At 38.3% G+C, this 12,952-nt stretch overlaps 1 long non-coding RNA gene across 3 annotated transcripts; it reads right to left on the reverse strand.

Moving 5' to 3' along the window:
• Positions 1–3,958: 3,958 nt before the first annotated feature.
• On the reverse strand, positions 3,959–10,640 carry LOC144079241 (uncharacterized). Of its 3 annotated transcripts, XR_013301462.1 has the most exons (5): positions 10,543–10,640; positions 10,418–10,470; positions 8,905–8,980; positions 5,637–5,963; positions 5,418–5,544 (listed from the first exon to the last, which is right to left on the reverse strand). It is a non-coding gene; the product is annotated as an uncharacterized LOC144079241 (long non-coding RNA). The 3 variants fall into 3 exon arrangements; XR_013301461.1 differs by lacking the exons at positions 5,418–5,544; positions 5,637–5,963 and adding an exon at positions 3,959–4,738; XR_013301460.1 differs by lacking the exons at positions 5,418–5,544; positions 5,637–5,963 and adding an exon at positions 3,959–4,738 and having other exon boundaries at positions 10,418–10,555.
• Positions 10,641–12,952: the final 2,312 nt, after the last annotated feature.

Here is a 12,952-nt window from a genome sequence, read left to right on the forward strand (position 1 = left end):
TGCACAACTAACAAGTCTCCTGACTGCCATGACACATTAGCCATCAATTATCAAGTAATTAAAATACCTATCCAAAATACACTTTGATATATGGCATTTGGTTAGCAAGTCCGCCTCAAAGCTGTAAGTTTTGTGATTTAAGAAGTCCTGGGACAGAATCTGGGAATGGTGTTTAGAGTCTGGATGCTTTTTATTTATTTATCTTGAATGTCGGAGGAATGTGGAGTACCCAGTAAAAATTCAGGCATGCATGGGGAGAACAGACATCTGCTTCCCTATTAAATGCCACCACAGCTTTGCTTTCAACAAGGCGTGAATCCCTGAGAGGGCATTTGGCTGGTATAAATCTTTCATATTCTCTTTTAAGAGGACAGTCATTTATCTGCGGTTCAAGGAGACAAGATGGCTTAAGACACTCACCAGTGACATGTTTGCTGAGAACTCATAAGAGCTCGTCACGTAGCGATGACATGCACGTCATCAACTGCCACCTTGCTCATTCGAAATGTCTCCCTATTTGGTCCATTGGGGGAATGCATGCAGAGATCTGATTGCATATTTTCTTACACCCTGCAGATTTATGTCTGAATGATAGACCTTTCATGTCTGTGCTGTTATTTTTTGCAAAGGCGCTCTATGTGTTGATGCTGGTGATAGAAAATTTGGGGCTAGGAGGGATAACTCCCAAATGAAAAACACCACTGGCATGGCAGCCTTTTCCCATTAGAGGAATTACGTACGATTATCTGTCAATCTTAAAACGATAGATTACAACATGAAAACAGCTGGAGGGTGTTGCCGAAATAGATATCTGGCTCCGATTGGCTCATCTGTAACTCTGTGTCTAATTTGCAGAAGACAAGAGGATTGATGAAAACAACTTTTGGAGACAAGGCTGTTTTTTTTGCAGGAGTTATTCATAACCCTCTACCATTAAAAGTAGAAGGGGGCTCCTATGGGTCTAGTGCCATTTTTGTTGGTTCTAATCATTGCTTCTCAACAAATGGTTTGGTTTCCATCGGTAAGGAGCCCTGTCAATGCATATTAGTAAACAGCCAGGCCCAAGCCATATTGTGAATTCAGCACCCTGGACAGCTCTGACAGTGAGATGTAGTTGGTGGAAGACGTGGAATTTAAAGGTTTCCAAAAAGCTAGTAAATGCACCAAACAAGTTGAGTGGATTAGCGTCAGTCAATAAACAGGTCTCTACTTCAGGCAATTTTGGCTGCAAACCAGGATTTGATACCCAGACAAGTTGAAAATTGTGCACTCTCGGTTGCGAGAAAGTGTAAAGAAGGGTGTGGACATGCCGGAATGCATGGAGTGAGTATTACTCCTGCCTGATACACAACAATAAAGTTCTTCCCCATCACATCATGTTTTTTTATTAAACATAACTGATACTATGGTAGAACACACAAAAACCTGAAAAGAGGAAAAAAGCTGAACACTTGTTATGGATGCGGCACAGAGGGTTACTTCCTTAAAGATAAAATGTAGCAGCTCAATGCTGAGACCTCAGCTCAAAATATCTTACCTGATGCCAAGTATTACTGTCCAATAAGGGCTGCAAGTGACTTTGGAGTCGGGGTTCACTTCTGGGCTCCTGCTTTACTAATAAAATGCCACTCCCTTGCTCACAAAATCTCCCTGCCTTCTGCGTCGTCATGATAACCCTGCTTTTGGACTATTATTTCGATGGAACATGCTTGGCTCATTAGAATCTTTTGCATGCATACTCTCATTGATTAGCAACCTGCATAAAACGTCGTCAAAAGAATTCAGACCTTTTTTTAACTTTAACTGTGGTGAGATGACTTAAACATGCACACATTTTAATGTATTTTTACAGTTAAATTCTCAGTATGGCCGTCAAGGAATGACATTTAAAAATATGAATTGTTTATGGGTCTCTGTCAAAATAAATATAGATCATCCTCAAATAATCTGCAAAGTAATTGTACTTCATTACTTCTGCCACATGAAACCACAAAAGACTTGTTCTCAATACCACCTTGTGTACACAACACAATTTTAAAAGCTGTTCTCGATAGGACAAACTGCTCATATATTTCAGCTAGTATAAAATGGGAAACGCCTGTGCTAGCACATCCACTAATGACAAACACCTGCTTCCAATTGCCAGAAAATGTCATCTTCAAACTGTGGAGCATAAGGACACAACAAGCTAATAAACACACTCACTTCTGCAAAAAAAAGACATTTTACATTTCTCTCATCTTCTCTAATTGTCTTGTTTTTTTGCTTCTAGTTTCTCTAAAGGGCGAATGGCCAAGTTGGGTGTATGTATGGAAATGACAGATGGGTAGAAGACATTATCCCCAGGTTAGCGTGTCATAAAATCTAGAAGAGATGACAAAATAACTTGGCGAAACCTTTTCCGAAGTGGACGGGGGACTTGAGCAACGTGTGGTGCTCGCAGTCGAACATGGAAGCAAGCAAAAAGAACGCTTGAATGGGAAACCAACAATTAATTCAGAAGGACAAGAAGGATAACAAAGCAAGGGTAATAAACAACAATCCTAACAGGGCAAAGCAATGTGAACACTAAGAAAGCTTGTGTTTGTCTGACATATCAAGGCTGACAAAAAACACCGCCCCTGTTTTCAATAGCAGGTCAAATTACACTGCTGAGCAGACACTATAAATTCATTGTTACGCATTTTTAAATTGGAATATAAAAATAGTTTATTACTACGAAATATAATAAAAGTTAATTCTATAATAAACGTATTCAGGCTGTGGTGTTAAATGAGGCTCATAATGGAAAATGCCTATGATGTCCAGAGCAGAAGTGATAGAGGAAATGTACCACTGATTAATAAACAATCACACGGGATAAAAGGAGGTCCTAGTTATATAGTGTGCGTGTTTGTACGAAGGTTCATTTGCAGCCCAATCCACAAACTATGGGTTTCTGCAATTGGTCACATCAGGCGGAGTCATCCTGCATTTTTCTTCCTTCAGTGCACGAGAGGAACCCTGGGTTGTGACAGGTACTCTTACTTGCTCACAATGCCCCGAGTATCTGAGCATTCTGCATGAAAGCAACCTACTCACCTGAATTGCCCCAAGTTATTCATCCTCATTATTATCCAAGCCCAAGAGGGTCGTCAAGGTAACACGTTTTGAAGACGTAGACGACATCAAGTAGACTGTAATGTTGGAGCTGTGAAATACCTCCGGCAGTATGTAAAATAATAGAGAGCGCTGTGAAAGGTGCGTGGAACTTCAGGGAGCTTAATTTGAAAACTAAATCTTAAATTCAAAGTATTATAACGTATAAGACGATAATCTTGGAAAGCTTTTAACAAACCTATTAAACATCAGTGGATATAAACTCTCTTGCAGGTTTATAGGATCTATAAATAGAGATAGCAGATCAAAATATAACATTTTAAATTCTTCCACCATCTGTGCTACACATTGTCACCTTTAATGTGTTGCCTCTGATTGGCTCAGAATCAATTTCAGATCAACACTGTCAACACTGCTGCTGTTGTAAGACTAGTCTTCGGTACTGATATCAAATCATGTGATATCAATTCAAAGTACATGGCAAAACAATCCAGAGATTAGATTTATGCGTAGCTAAATCCACAATACTGTAACTGGCGTTTTGAATGAGGGACAGTTTCGGTTGCAAAATACTTGAATCCTTATGTTTCAAGATTTCCAAGGATAGTGACAAACTATAGTGAAGTTGAAAAGTTGATTGGCTGAGGCGAAGCTGAAAGGGCAGCAATAATAATTTTTCAGTTGATTTTTAACAATTTAGATTTGCCTATTTTTGTAAGGTGTGCATTGTTTGTTTGTATTTAACAGTAAATATTAAGATGACTAAATTTTATGGAAAAAATGCTATTGAACTGTTACCGGTTTACGGTTTGAAAATGGAATTTAAGGTCTTGGTCTTTACTCTAGTCCCCAATATCTACTAGGCTTGACTTGGACTTGGTCTCTGAAAGCAGAAAGTTTTAGTCCTGGCCAACTATTGATCTGGCGTGGACCTGAACGCAACATTAATTGGTACTGACTGGGATTTCAAACTGTTCGTTACCCGCTCTACCTTGATCCAGGCTTCAATTCTAACTGAAGATAACCAACCATGCTTCTGCTTCAATGTGGGTATGGTGTTCTTTCAGAACGCGGTAGAAATCAGAAGCTTTGTTCAATGATTGATTTGGGCTTTTATCATGTGCTGCCATTAACGCAGCTACCACCTGTCGTGGATAAAGGAAAAGCTGGGGCTACAAATGAACAGAATCTCTCCTCATGGATTTTTCTTTCATAATGGACGAAAAAGTATGTCTCTGTAGACAGAGACCCGTTTTCTTCAAAGCCTTTGGCTCATGCAGCCAAAGCAATGATCACCTTTGTCATAATCACCATTGTTTCCCCGTGAGCCCTGCCTTCTTCAGGGTGCCTGACATTCAACATTTTTCAGGAGACATTTCAACGCATATCTCACGGGAACGAAGTGGCAGGTGAATCCTACCCGTGTACTTTTGTAGTTTCTCCCCCGTGCCGTCAGATTTGATTGTATGCAAACGAATGCGTTGTTTGTTTGTGCCGCGTTACTGTTATGACAGTGAGGAAGGATTCATGACGAGACAACTTGTGTTCTCTCAGCAGGATATCACGCTGTACGCTTCTGCCGCAGAACGATCAGCTTTGCACTCAGCGTGTCTGCGGCACATTGAAATGTGCAAGCTTGCTGAAAAACAAAACAAAGAGATGTCAGTGTTTATGAGAGATTATTCATCAATGTCCAAAGTGAGAAATCTATTGCAGTTTTTGTTTTAATCAGTGTCACCAGTTACTTTGTGTCTCATTTTACTGACTACTTGATATGACAACTTGCTTCTCTGATAACTGTTTCAAAAAGCTATTGTAGCGGATGATTATTGCTCAATGTTAGCCAGTCTCGGGTTAGGAGAATAATGATTATATATAGATTTTTGTAATCTATTTTTCTATTCTGGTCTTCGTCTAGTTTATAGTGATTTGAGCTTTTATTTTTATTTTTAATTCTTGCACATTATATATATATATATTTTTTTTAAACACAACTTATCACATTGAATTTGTTTTATTCAAATACCAACTATTTTTGTGTAAATTGTAGGAGTCACTTCTGAGTTTTTTGAATGAAGAAGTTGCAAAAGCAATTGGACACGATATAGTGGGTTTCCCCTAAAAATTCCTTTCGGCTTAGATTAGAAAATGTATTGCTGCAGCTAAACTGTTTAGCGCTAAATTCATCTAAATCCACAGAAGCCTGTCTTTTTAGACTATACTTATCCAAAATCCTGTAAATGTTGCATCATCAGCATATTTTGGCCTGTTTACTTAGTTTGTTTATGTTTGTTCTTGGTTTCTGATCAAATGAAAAATTGCACTCCCTAAAATACAATTTACACTCGGTTGCCACTTATCTATACTTTTTTCCTCTTCATTGTGCATAATTTGGCTGGTGCGACTTGTAGTCTGAAAAATACGGTCGGAATGATTTTACAGCACCTTGAACAAAAAAATGTTTGCATTTTCTCCAGGTTGTCTACATTTCCTATACATTCAAAAAGCATTTAGTTAGTTTCAGTAATCTTATGTACCCTCTCATTGGCTGGCAGAGATTCCAACCTGTATTCTGCTTCTAGTCCGTTGGGATTGGCTCTAACTTTCACACTAACTTAAACCGGAAAAACAATGGATATATGAATGGGTTATTCCAAAACTAGGAGAAGCCTCAACACAAGTTCTAAGTAGGGTGCCCGGGCATCAGGCAGGATTTTCTCTCCAAAAAGTGGCTGGCCGACTTTCAAATATCTATCCATTTTCTATGCAGCTTATTCTGTTTAGGGTTGCAAGGAGCTGGGGGAGATTCCAGATCATTTTGGGCATGAGGCAGCCTAAATCCAGGGCTGATTAGCGGCCAACCCCTGTGCACAGAAACAGAACATTCAAGCAGACACTTTGAGAATCAATTTTTATTACTACAGCGCGTGACTAAAAACTGTGTGCGGTCTTTTGGTCGCCCGGACCGCGACAACGAGCGACCAAAAGACCGGCGACCAAAAGACCGGCGACCAAAAGACCGACGACCAAAAGACCGGCGACAAAACAAGGTAAAACAACACGGTCTACGCATAAATAAAAGCCAACAATGGCCATGAGCAGTTTCACTGAGCCGACGTGTGAGTGTATAAGAGTTTGTATGTACATGCGTTGTCCCTTTAAGAAGCTACGTCCGTCAAGGTCTTCACAAGTTCTCCAACAAAAAACAATAAAAGTCCGGGAAATTTGGAGCTTTTCTTTAGCCTAATCATTAATAGGGCATTAAGTATGGCTAAATAGTAATTCACAGTTTGTATTTTGGGAATTTGAGCAACGATTTAAATGGTAATTATCAATAACCTTCCGGGCGACCAAAAGACCGGCGACCAAAAGATCGGCGACCAAAAGACCGGCGACCAATCGACCGTGTACCACTATACACACTGTATCGCAAATACATACTTTAGAAACAAAACAAAAATCATCAAAACAGCTATTTCAATGAAAGATTTAAAGTCATACTGTCATTTTCAACCAGACATTGGTAGCTTTCTGCATGCAATTGTAATTTCTAGAGTTAACCTGAAATTTCACATATTCGGTGGACATTTTGAGCCCCGCGTGAACTGTGACTTAACAATGCATGCCGGGCCAAGACTGTTTTAATGACGCTGTGGTAGACCACCGACAGTCCATGAAGATGCGTGACAGTGCGTCGACAAGTACCGGGTTGCGAGGCCAAATCGGCGTGCTCTGCGCTAATGATGCACTGTGAAATACGGATGCTAGTTCCCATCAAGACGAGTAACGGTGGAGAAGAGTGCAAGAAAGCATTAACAGGCTTTGGGCCTGTCGAGAATAAACATCATTTGTATCTTTCGTCTATTTATTATGTGTCTGCTGACCTCGCTCCTGCTGATTGCATTTCCATTAGTTCTACTTTCCAACTAAAAAATGCACTTTGAACGTAAGAGTACTGCAAACATGTGAGGGTAATAACAGCCTGCCACCGTTTTATTGCCTTTTTTTGAAATTATATTTTTTCAAAGATACATTCTAACTGACTATTACAGTATATTCGTGCCTTTCTAGCTGGCGGAAAAAAAAGATAAAGCAAAAATAAATACCACCGATTGAAATCGTTATACCACTTATCCTCGCGAGTTCAACGATTAAAAGGTGAACTTTTTTTTTGGATGCGCCATGTTTGAATTCAAATACAATATATCGCTTAATGGTAAAAAAAAATGAAAGTGAAAGTTGAGCGGATGTTCATCTTAAGTGTTGCTTTCATGTGCATCATTTAGTTTTTTCTAATGTATCGTTCAAAAACTTCTGTCTGACTTATTTTCCTGACAACTCTGATTTCTTGGAATTTTATCGTTGCTTTGCGACAAGTAGCTTTACAAACTAGTCAAGCTCAGCTGTTATTTGTATTGTCACCTACGCTGTATTATTTTGTGATGGGTGTGGCCTAGTGATTGGATTGGATTGGATAACTTTATTCATCCCGTATTCTGGAAATTTTATTGTGACAGTAGCAAGAAAAGGCATAGTTATAAGTTAGACAGTACAGTCGCAAAGGCCGCAGAACAACAAAGCAAAAGCACAAAGTATAAAGCAAATCAAAGTAAATGGGATCATTAAGAATCACCAAATCAAATCATTAAGACAGAAAAGCAGCAAAAACACAAAACGAGCAAGAGGGGACGGAGCTACCGCCACCGGCTGCCACTTGAACGGCGCCATCTTGGTCGCGGTAGCAAAAACGGATACAGACTCAAAAAGACGTTGTAAAGTTGGACAAAAACTGGAACCAAAAAAATGGGACTTTACGTTCCGCAATTTTTTTCGCATTGGCTTTTTACTACTTGGCGACTTTCCTTGTGATTAGTTTCATATACTAATTTGTATGTTGGTTTAACAATGACTTTCCGTTTTTCACTGATGTGGTGCCTAATTTGAAGGCCCCTCAAAGCTGAAATTCAACTGTTAAAAAAACAGTAAAGTAAGATTGACCCAGCGACATCTCATAATTCAATAAAAAAGTCTCTGAGTCAAGGTTCCGCTTAAAATACACATTTTCTTCTTCACCACACTGCTAACCTAAGTTTTGTTTTCTAGCGGGAGTTCATCTGTTCAGCCAATGAACAGCATTTAATGTGTATCTTGTTTTTTTGTCATGGAGAGCGGTATTGATGATAGCAAAATGGCTGCACATTGCTTCATTACTTTGAGTTTGCAGCTCTTGATAATCTGGTTTGACACCAAGTTGAGCGGCCTCGTTTGTTCTCGGGCTGTGTGGAGTTCACAAAAAGCTTCTGCTCCCCAGAAAAGTGGCAGTAAGTGACAGATGGGGCTACAGAGGGGAGGCCAATCCATGCTCATTTGTTACACGGCCCTTATGTAAGGCATTCGGATCCATGCAGGAGTTTTGATGTGCTGCAATTGCATCATCTTTCTGGTGGTGCTTGTTTATTAAGATTAAACAGCCATTAGAAACATTTCCAGACAAAATTGTCAAAAAAACTCTACACTGACAATGACAACCTGACTCATTTTGTCTATTATTAATTTGAGGTTTCTTTAGTTGAACACAAAAAGGATATAATGGCAGAAATCATAGATAGGGAAACATTGAGATGTTTTTTTTAAACTGCTCTCAGTCGTTTTTGTTTACATATGAGTCATGCTTGTGATAGTGTGTAAAATATGTTTGTGTGTTTTAAAAGCCCATGTTATTCCTTGACAAGTTTGCAAGCGAGGATTATTATTGCTTCTGCTACAGTCTGTGGCTGTTTGGGTTGGTGTTTTAAGGATGCTCACCAATTGCTTGAATGTGTCAAGATTGTTGAATATGGCAGAAATGTGAGCTCTCATCATTTCCAACAATGAGAAAGTTCTAAAAAAAAGAAAAAAAATACTACATGAAGCTGTAACTCAGTGAGGAACAGTGTGACACAAGAAATGCATAAACCTGTAGCAGGATTTTAAAGCTGCTGCTCATTTCTCTGTTTCCATTGAAATGTTGACAAATACATACGGATTGCCGAGCTAAAGCCTACATTGTGTCCAAAAAGATAGAAAATGCACTAGACTGGAAAAACACTTCCCGTATAGTCGCATAGCAATCAGCGCCAAATACAGGCACGTTTATGATGTGCATGCAAACTGAATGTTGTGTCAAGGCACTTTTCTGCATGTGAATGATAAATGAATGCCAATAATGCTTGGTATATTCATTCGTTGAAAATATAATATGCTGTAATCGCAACAAGTGTTATGTTATTATTCTACAAATATTAGGGTTTAATCTTTATCTAAAACACATAATATTTGCAATAATAATAATATCTATGAAACAACAATTTGTATATTTGAATTTGGTGAGAATATTTGAGTAATTGTAACTTTCAATTCAATTATCATAGGTGAGGAATATTCATTTTGAGAAACTTTCATGTCAAAGAACTGATAGTAAAACATGGTGATGAGAACAACTAGACCAGGGCTAGCCAAGTCCGGTCCTCGAGAGCCCCTATCCAGTCTGTTTTCCATGTCTCCCTCCACCAGCACACCTGAATCAAATCATCGGGATCGGTATGAAGCTTCTGGACAGCTTGCTGATGAGTTGATCATTTGATTCAGGTGTGCTAGAGGAGGGAGATATGGAAAACAGACTGGATTGGGGCTCTCGGGGACCGGAATTGGCCACCCCTGAACTAGACTATAACATCTAAAGTACAAAAAAAAGAATCATTTGAAGTTCACTAATTAAAAATGTCAAGAGGTTCTTGACTTTTTGGATCACAGTCACATGAATCTTATAGTAGAATATGGTAGAAAAACAGCAGATGATTAATGTTCTTTCAGCATGCTGACATTACACCAACACTTACAATCCACTTTATTACATATAGTTGATGTCTGAGGAACCCCATTTACTGTTAGAAATGTATTTGAAAGATTTACAATCTGGCCAGATACAGATATATGTTTAGCAGACAAAGTCACACTTTGGTCAGTGCTGGCTTTGAAAACACAGCTCTTAATTTCTCCAGCTAAATTTGTGTGATTTTTCCCAAAATGAAACAGATTGCATTAAAACTGTTATTCACTGTTTCTCAAAATAAATCCCCCAAATGTGACAAAGACTGTTTTCATTGAACAGTGACAATACTCTATCTGCCAAATGAATTTCCAACATTGGCCAGTCTTAATTGCTGCTTAAGAGCAGAGACTCGTTAGTGAGAGTCAAAAAAGACCCCTCGCTAACTGCTTCCCAGCACTGTCACTTTTTGGAGCAAGTCAGACGTTAAAGATTAAAAGTCTTCCTTACCTCATTTGCATCTCTACCAAAGCACCCGCATTTTCTCTGTACCTCTGCCACAACTGCAGGTGACATAGCCATTAAAAGAAAGGGAAAAAAAGACACCAAGACTCATTTAAGTGAAGTGGTGGAACCTGCTGTTGAAATCGTTGGGATGGAAGGAGCCAGCTGTGTTATCTTGACAATCCACGTGCTTTAATTATTGAAGCACTTAATGTGTGCTACGGTCTTCACCCTGACTTCATAACACTCAATATAGTCGGATGCCAAGAAGTAAAGAGTCAGTGGGTGGGGCCAGATGTAAGTGGGCAATTAGCAGCTTCGATTCAACTCTTCTCCCGGTGGACTTGGATCTCCTCATGCGGTACCCCGGGGATTGTATTGAAGCTGATTGAACAATTTTCCTGCACATCCAAATGACAACGCCTTAAAACCAATCTACTGTTAAAACTAGGAAACGATAATAAAACCACTCTTTGTAATGGAACTTCACAAACACATGGATATTGTGATAGAGTACACTCTGGTACCTAAACTTACGAAATTAATTGGTTGCAGAATTTGTTTCGTAACTTGGATTTTTTGTAAATAGATCAGTATTTTATATGTAAATTCTCTAATTCGTTCCACGGTCCTCAATAAAACTACTAAAGAAATCTTTAAAAATCATAAACGTGTTCCAATGTGTATAAAAGTTGTGAGAAACACATAAAATGAAAGAAAAGGATATATTAATGTATTAACATGAATAAAAAGCATGCACAAAATGTTCTATTCGTGCAGGTGCATAAGTGTAAGGAGAAAGCTAACATTTGGCAACAAACAGAGCACATGAACACATGCACACATCAAAACAATTTGAAATTATGATTTAAAAAAAATAGCATTAAATAGCTGTGTCAGGTCCAACTGTTGTATATCATGAAAGCAACAATGGGAAATCTTGGGTGTTCTCATCTTGTTTCCTATATATCCAATGTAGAAATTGCTGTTAAGGACTTGATGGTACTTTCTTTTAGTCCCGAAATTGCTTCAATATAACCTAAAGTCTCGTTCAAACACAGAGTCAATGGACTTTTAACGTTTCTTTTTTCAAAAACAAGCACTACTGTACACAGGACGCCATACATTCTTAGATTTCTAACACAAAAACGGCAGCTATTGTAACTTACATGCCATGATTGTTTGAGAGCTACATGTAGACAACAACAACGGACATCGTGAGTCGCATTTACTTTATGTCACACCCTTACTTCTGTGATCGGTTCCTTCACATTCATTCTGTGCTTGTTAGCCTCACCTCTACAGCATAGTTTTTAAAATCAAACCGCAGAATAGAATACCAAATTGATTTGCCAGGTATGTTGCACATTGGAAATGTCAGTCTGGCTTGCCAGGCTAATGTATTCCCTCCCATTTTAATAGGCACAATATACATGTTGTCTTTAATATTTTTACGGAAAAAAGTCTAGATTTCCTGCATTCCATCGAATGTGAAATTAACAACCAAGTCATTCTTTTTTCTTTTTTGTATCTGCTTAAGATCACTCAATTACCAAAAGAGACATACATTAAGATTAAATTAAATATATAATGTTCTCTTTTGTGGCTGTAACAGAACAACAACAACAAATTATCCACTTAAAATGGAGCACAAATGCGCACATGCACACACAAAAAGCAAAACTCACATCATTTACAATTCCATCATCGACTGCCATTTATTAGTATCAAACCACTGCTACAAAATTACATCAAACATGATGAAAATGGACTTGCATACGTGCTATACTGTACACAATGTAAGCTTTAAATCAATTAAAGTACATAGATTTTCTCATGTTGGGACAGATATCAATATAAATTTATATTTAAATATATGTATATGTATATATATTTATATTTATATAGGTATAGTTATATCACTGCCACTTATGGATATCATTCCAGTAATTTAGAACCTATAAATGTACAACCGGAACCTAGAGGACCATCAAACACATTTGAGTAAACATTTGCATTCTCCTTACACCATACCTTTAGTTATACCATAATATTTTCAACAAAAAGGAGAGGTGATCATATGGTGCTCTCAGAAAACAAAGTCCACATTTTTTTTTAAACAAAACTCTCCAAAATGTACTTTTTAAAAGAAAAAAATGTGTATCAGGGAGGGGGTAAAGGACCTTTTTCTCAACAGTGCCTCTTCAAAGCCATCCTCAATGTATAAACAATTTTGATCCACCTTTTTAATAGCCAGTTTTAAGAGTATTTTTGTATTACATTGGTGAGGTCTTTCATAACGGGTTTATCTAAAGTTGTATTTGTGTTTCGGATTGCACTGCAGGCTGGATGAAAATCTCTCATGGGCCGTGTTCAGAATCAGGTTCTCCACCCCCGCTTTGAACAAAGTGAGTTGTTGCTACAAAGAAGTGACGTGTGTTGCCATTGCGAGTATTGAAAACAAACCCAATAGTGCACACAACAGCATTACATTGACTGTCAATCATTTTCCTTTATTCTTGCATTCAGAGATGGCAACTT

This window comes from Stigmatopora argus, chromosome 8, assembly GCF_051989625.1.
Source record: "Stigmatopora argus isolate UIUO_Sarg chromosome 8, RoL_Sarg_1.0, whole genome shotgun sequence".
Lineage (NCBI taxonomy): Eukaryota > Metazoa > Chordata > Actinopteri > Syngnathiformes > Syngnathidae > Stigmatopora > Stigmatopora argus.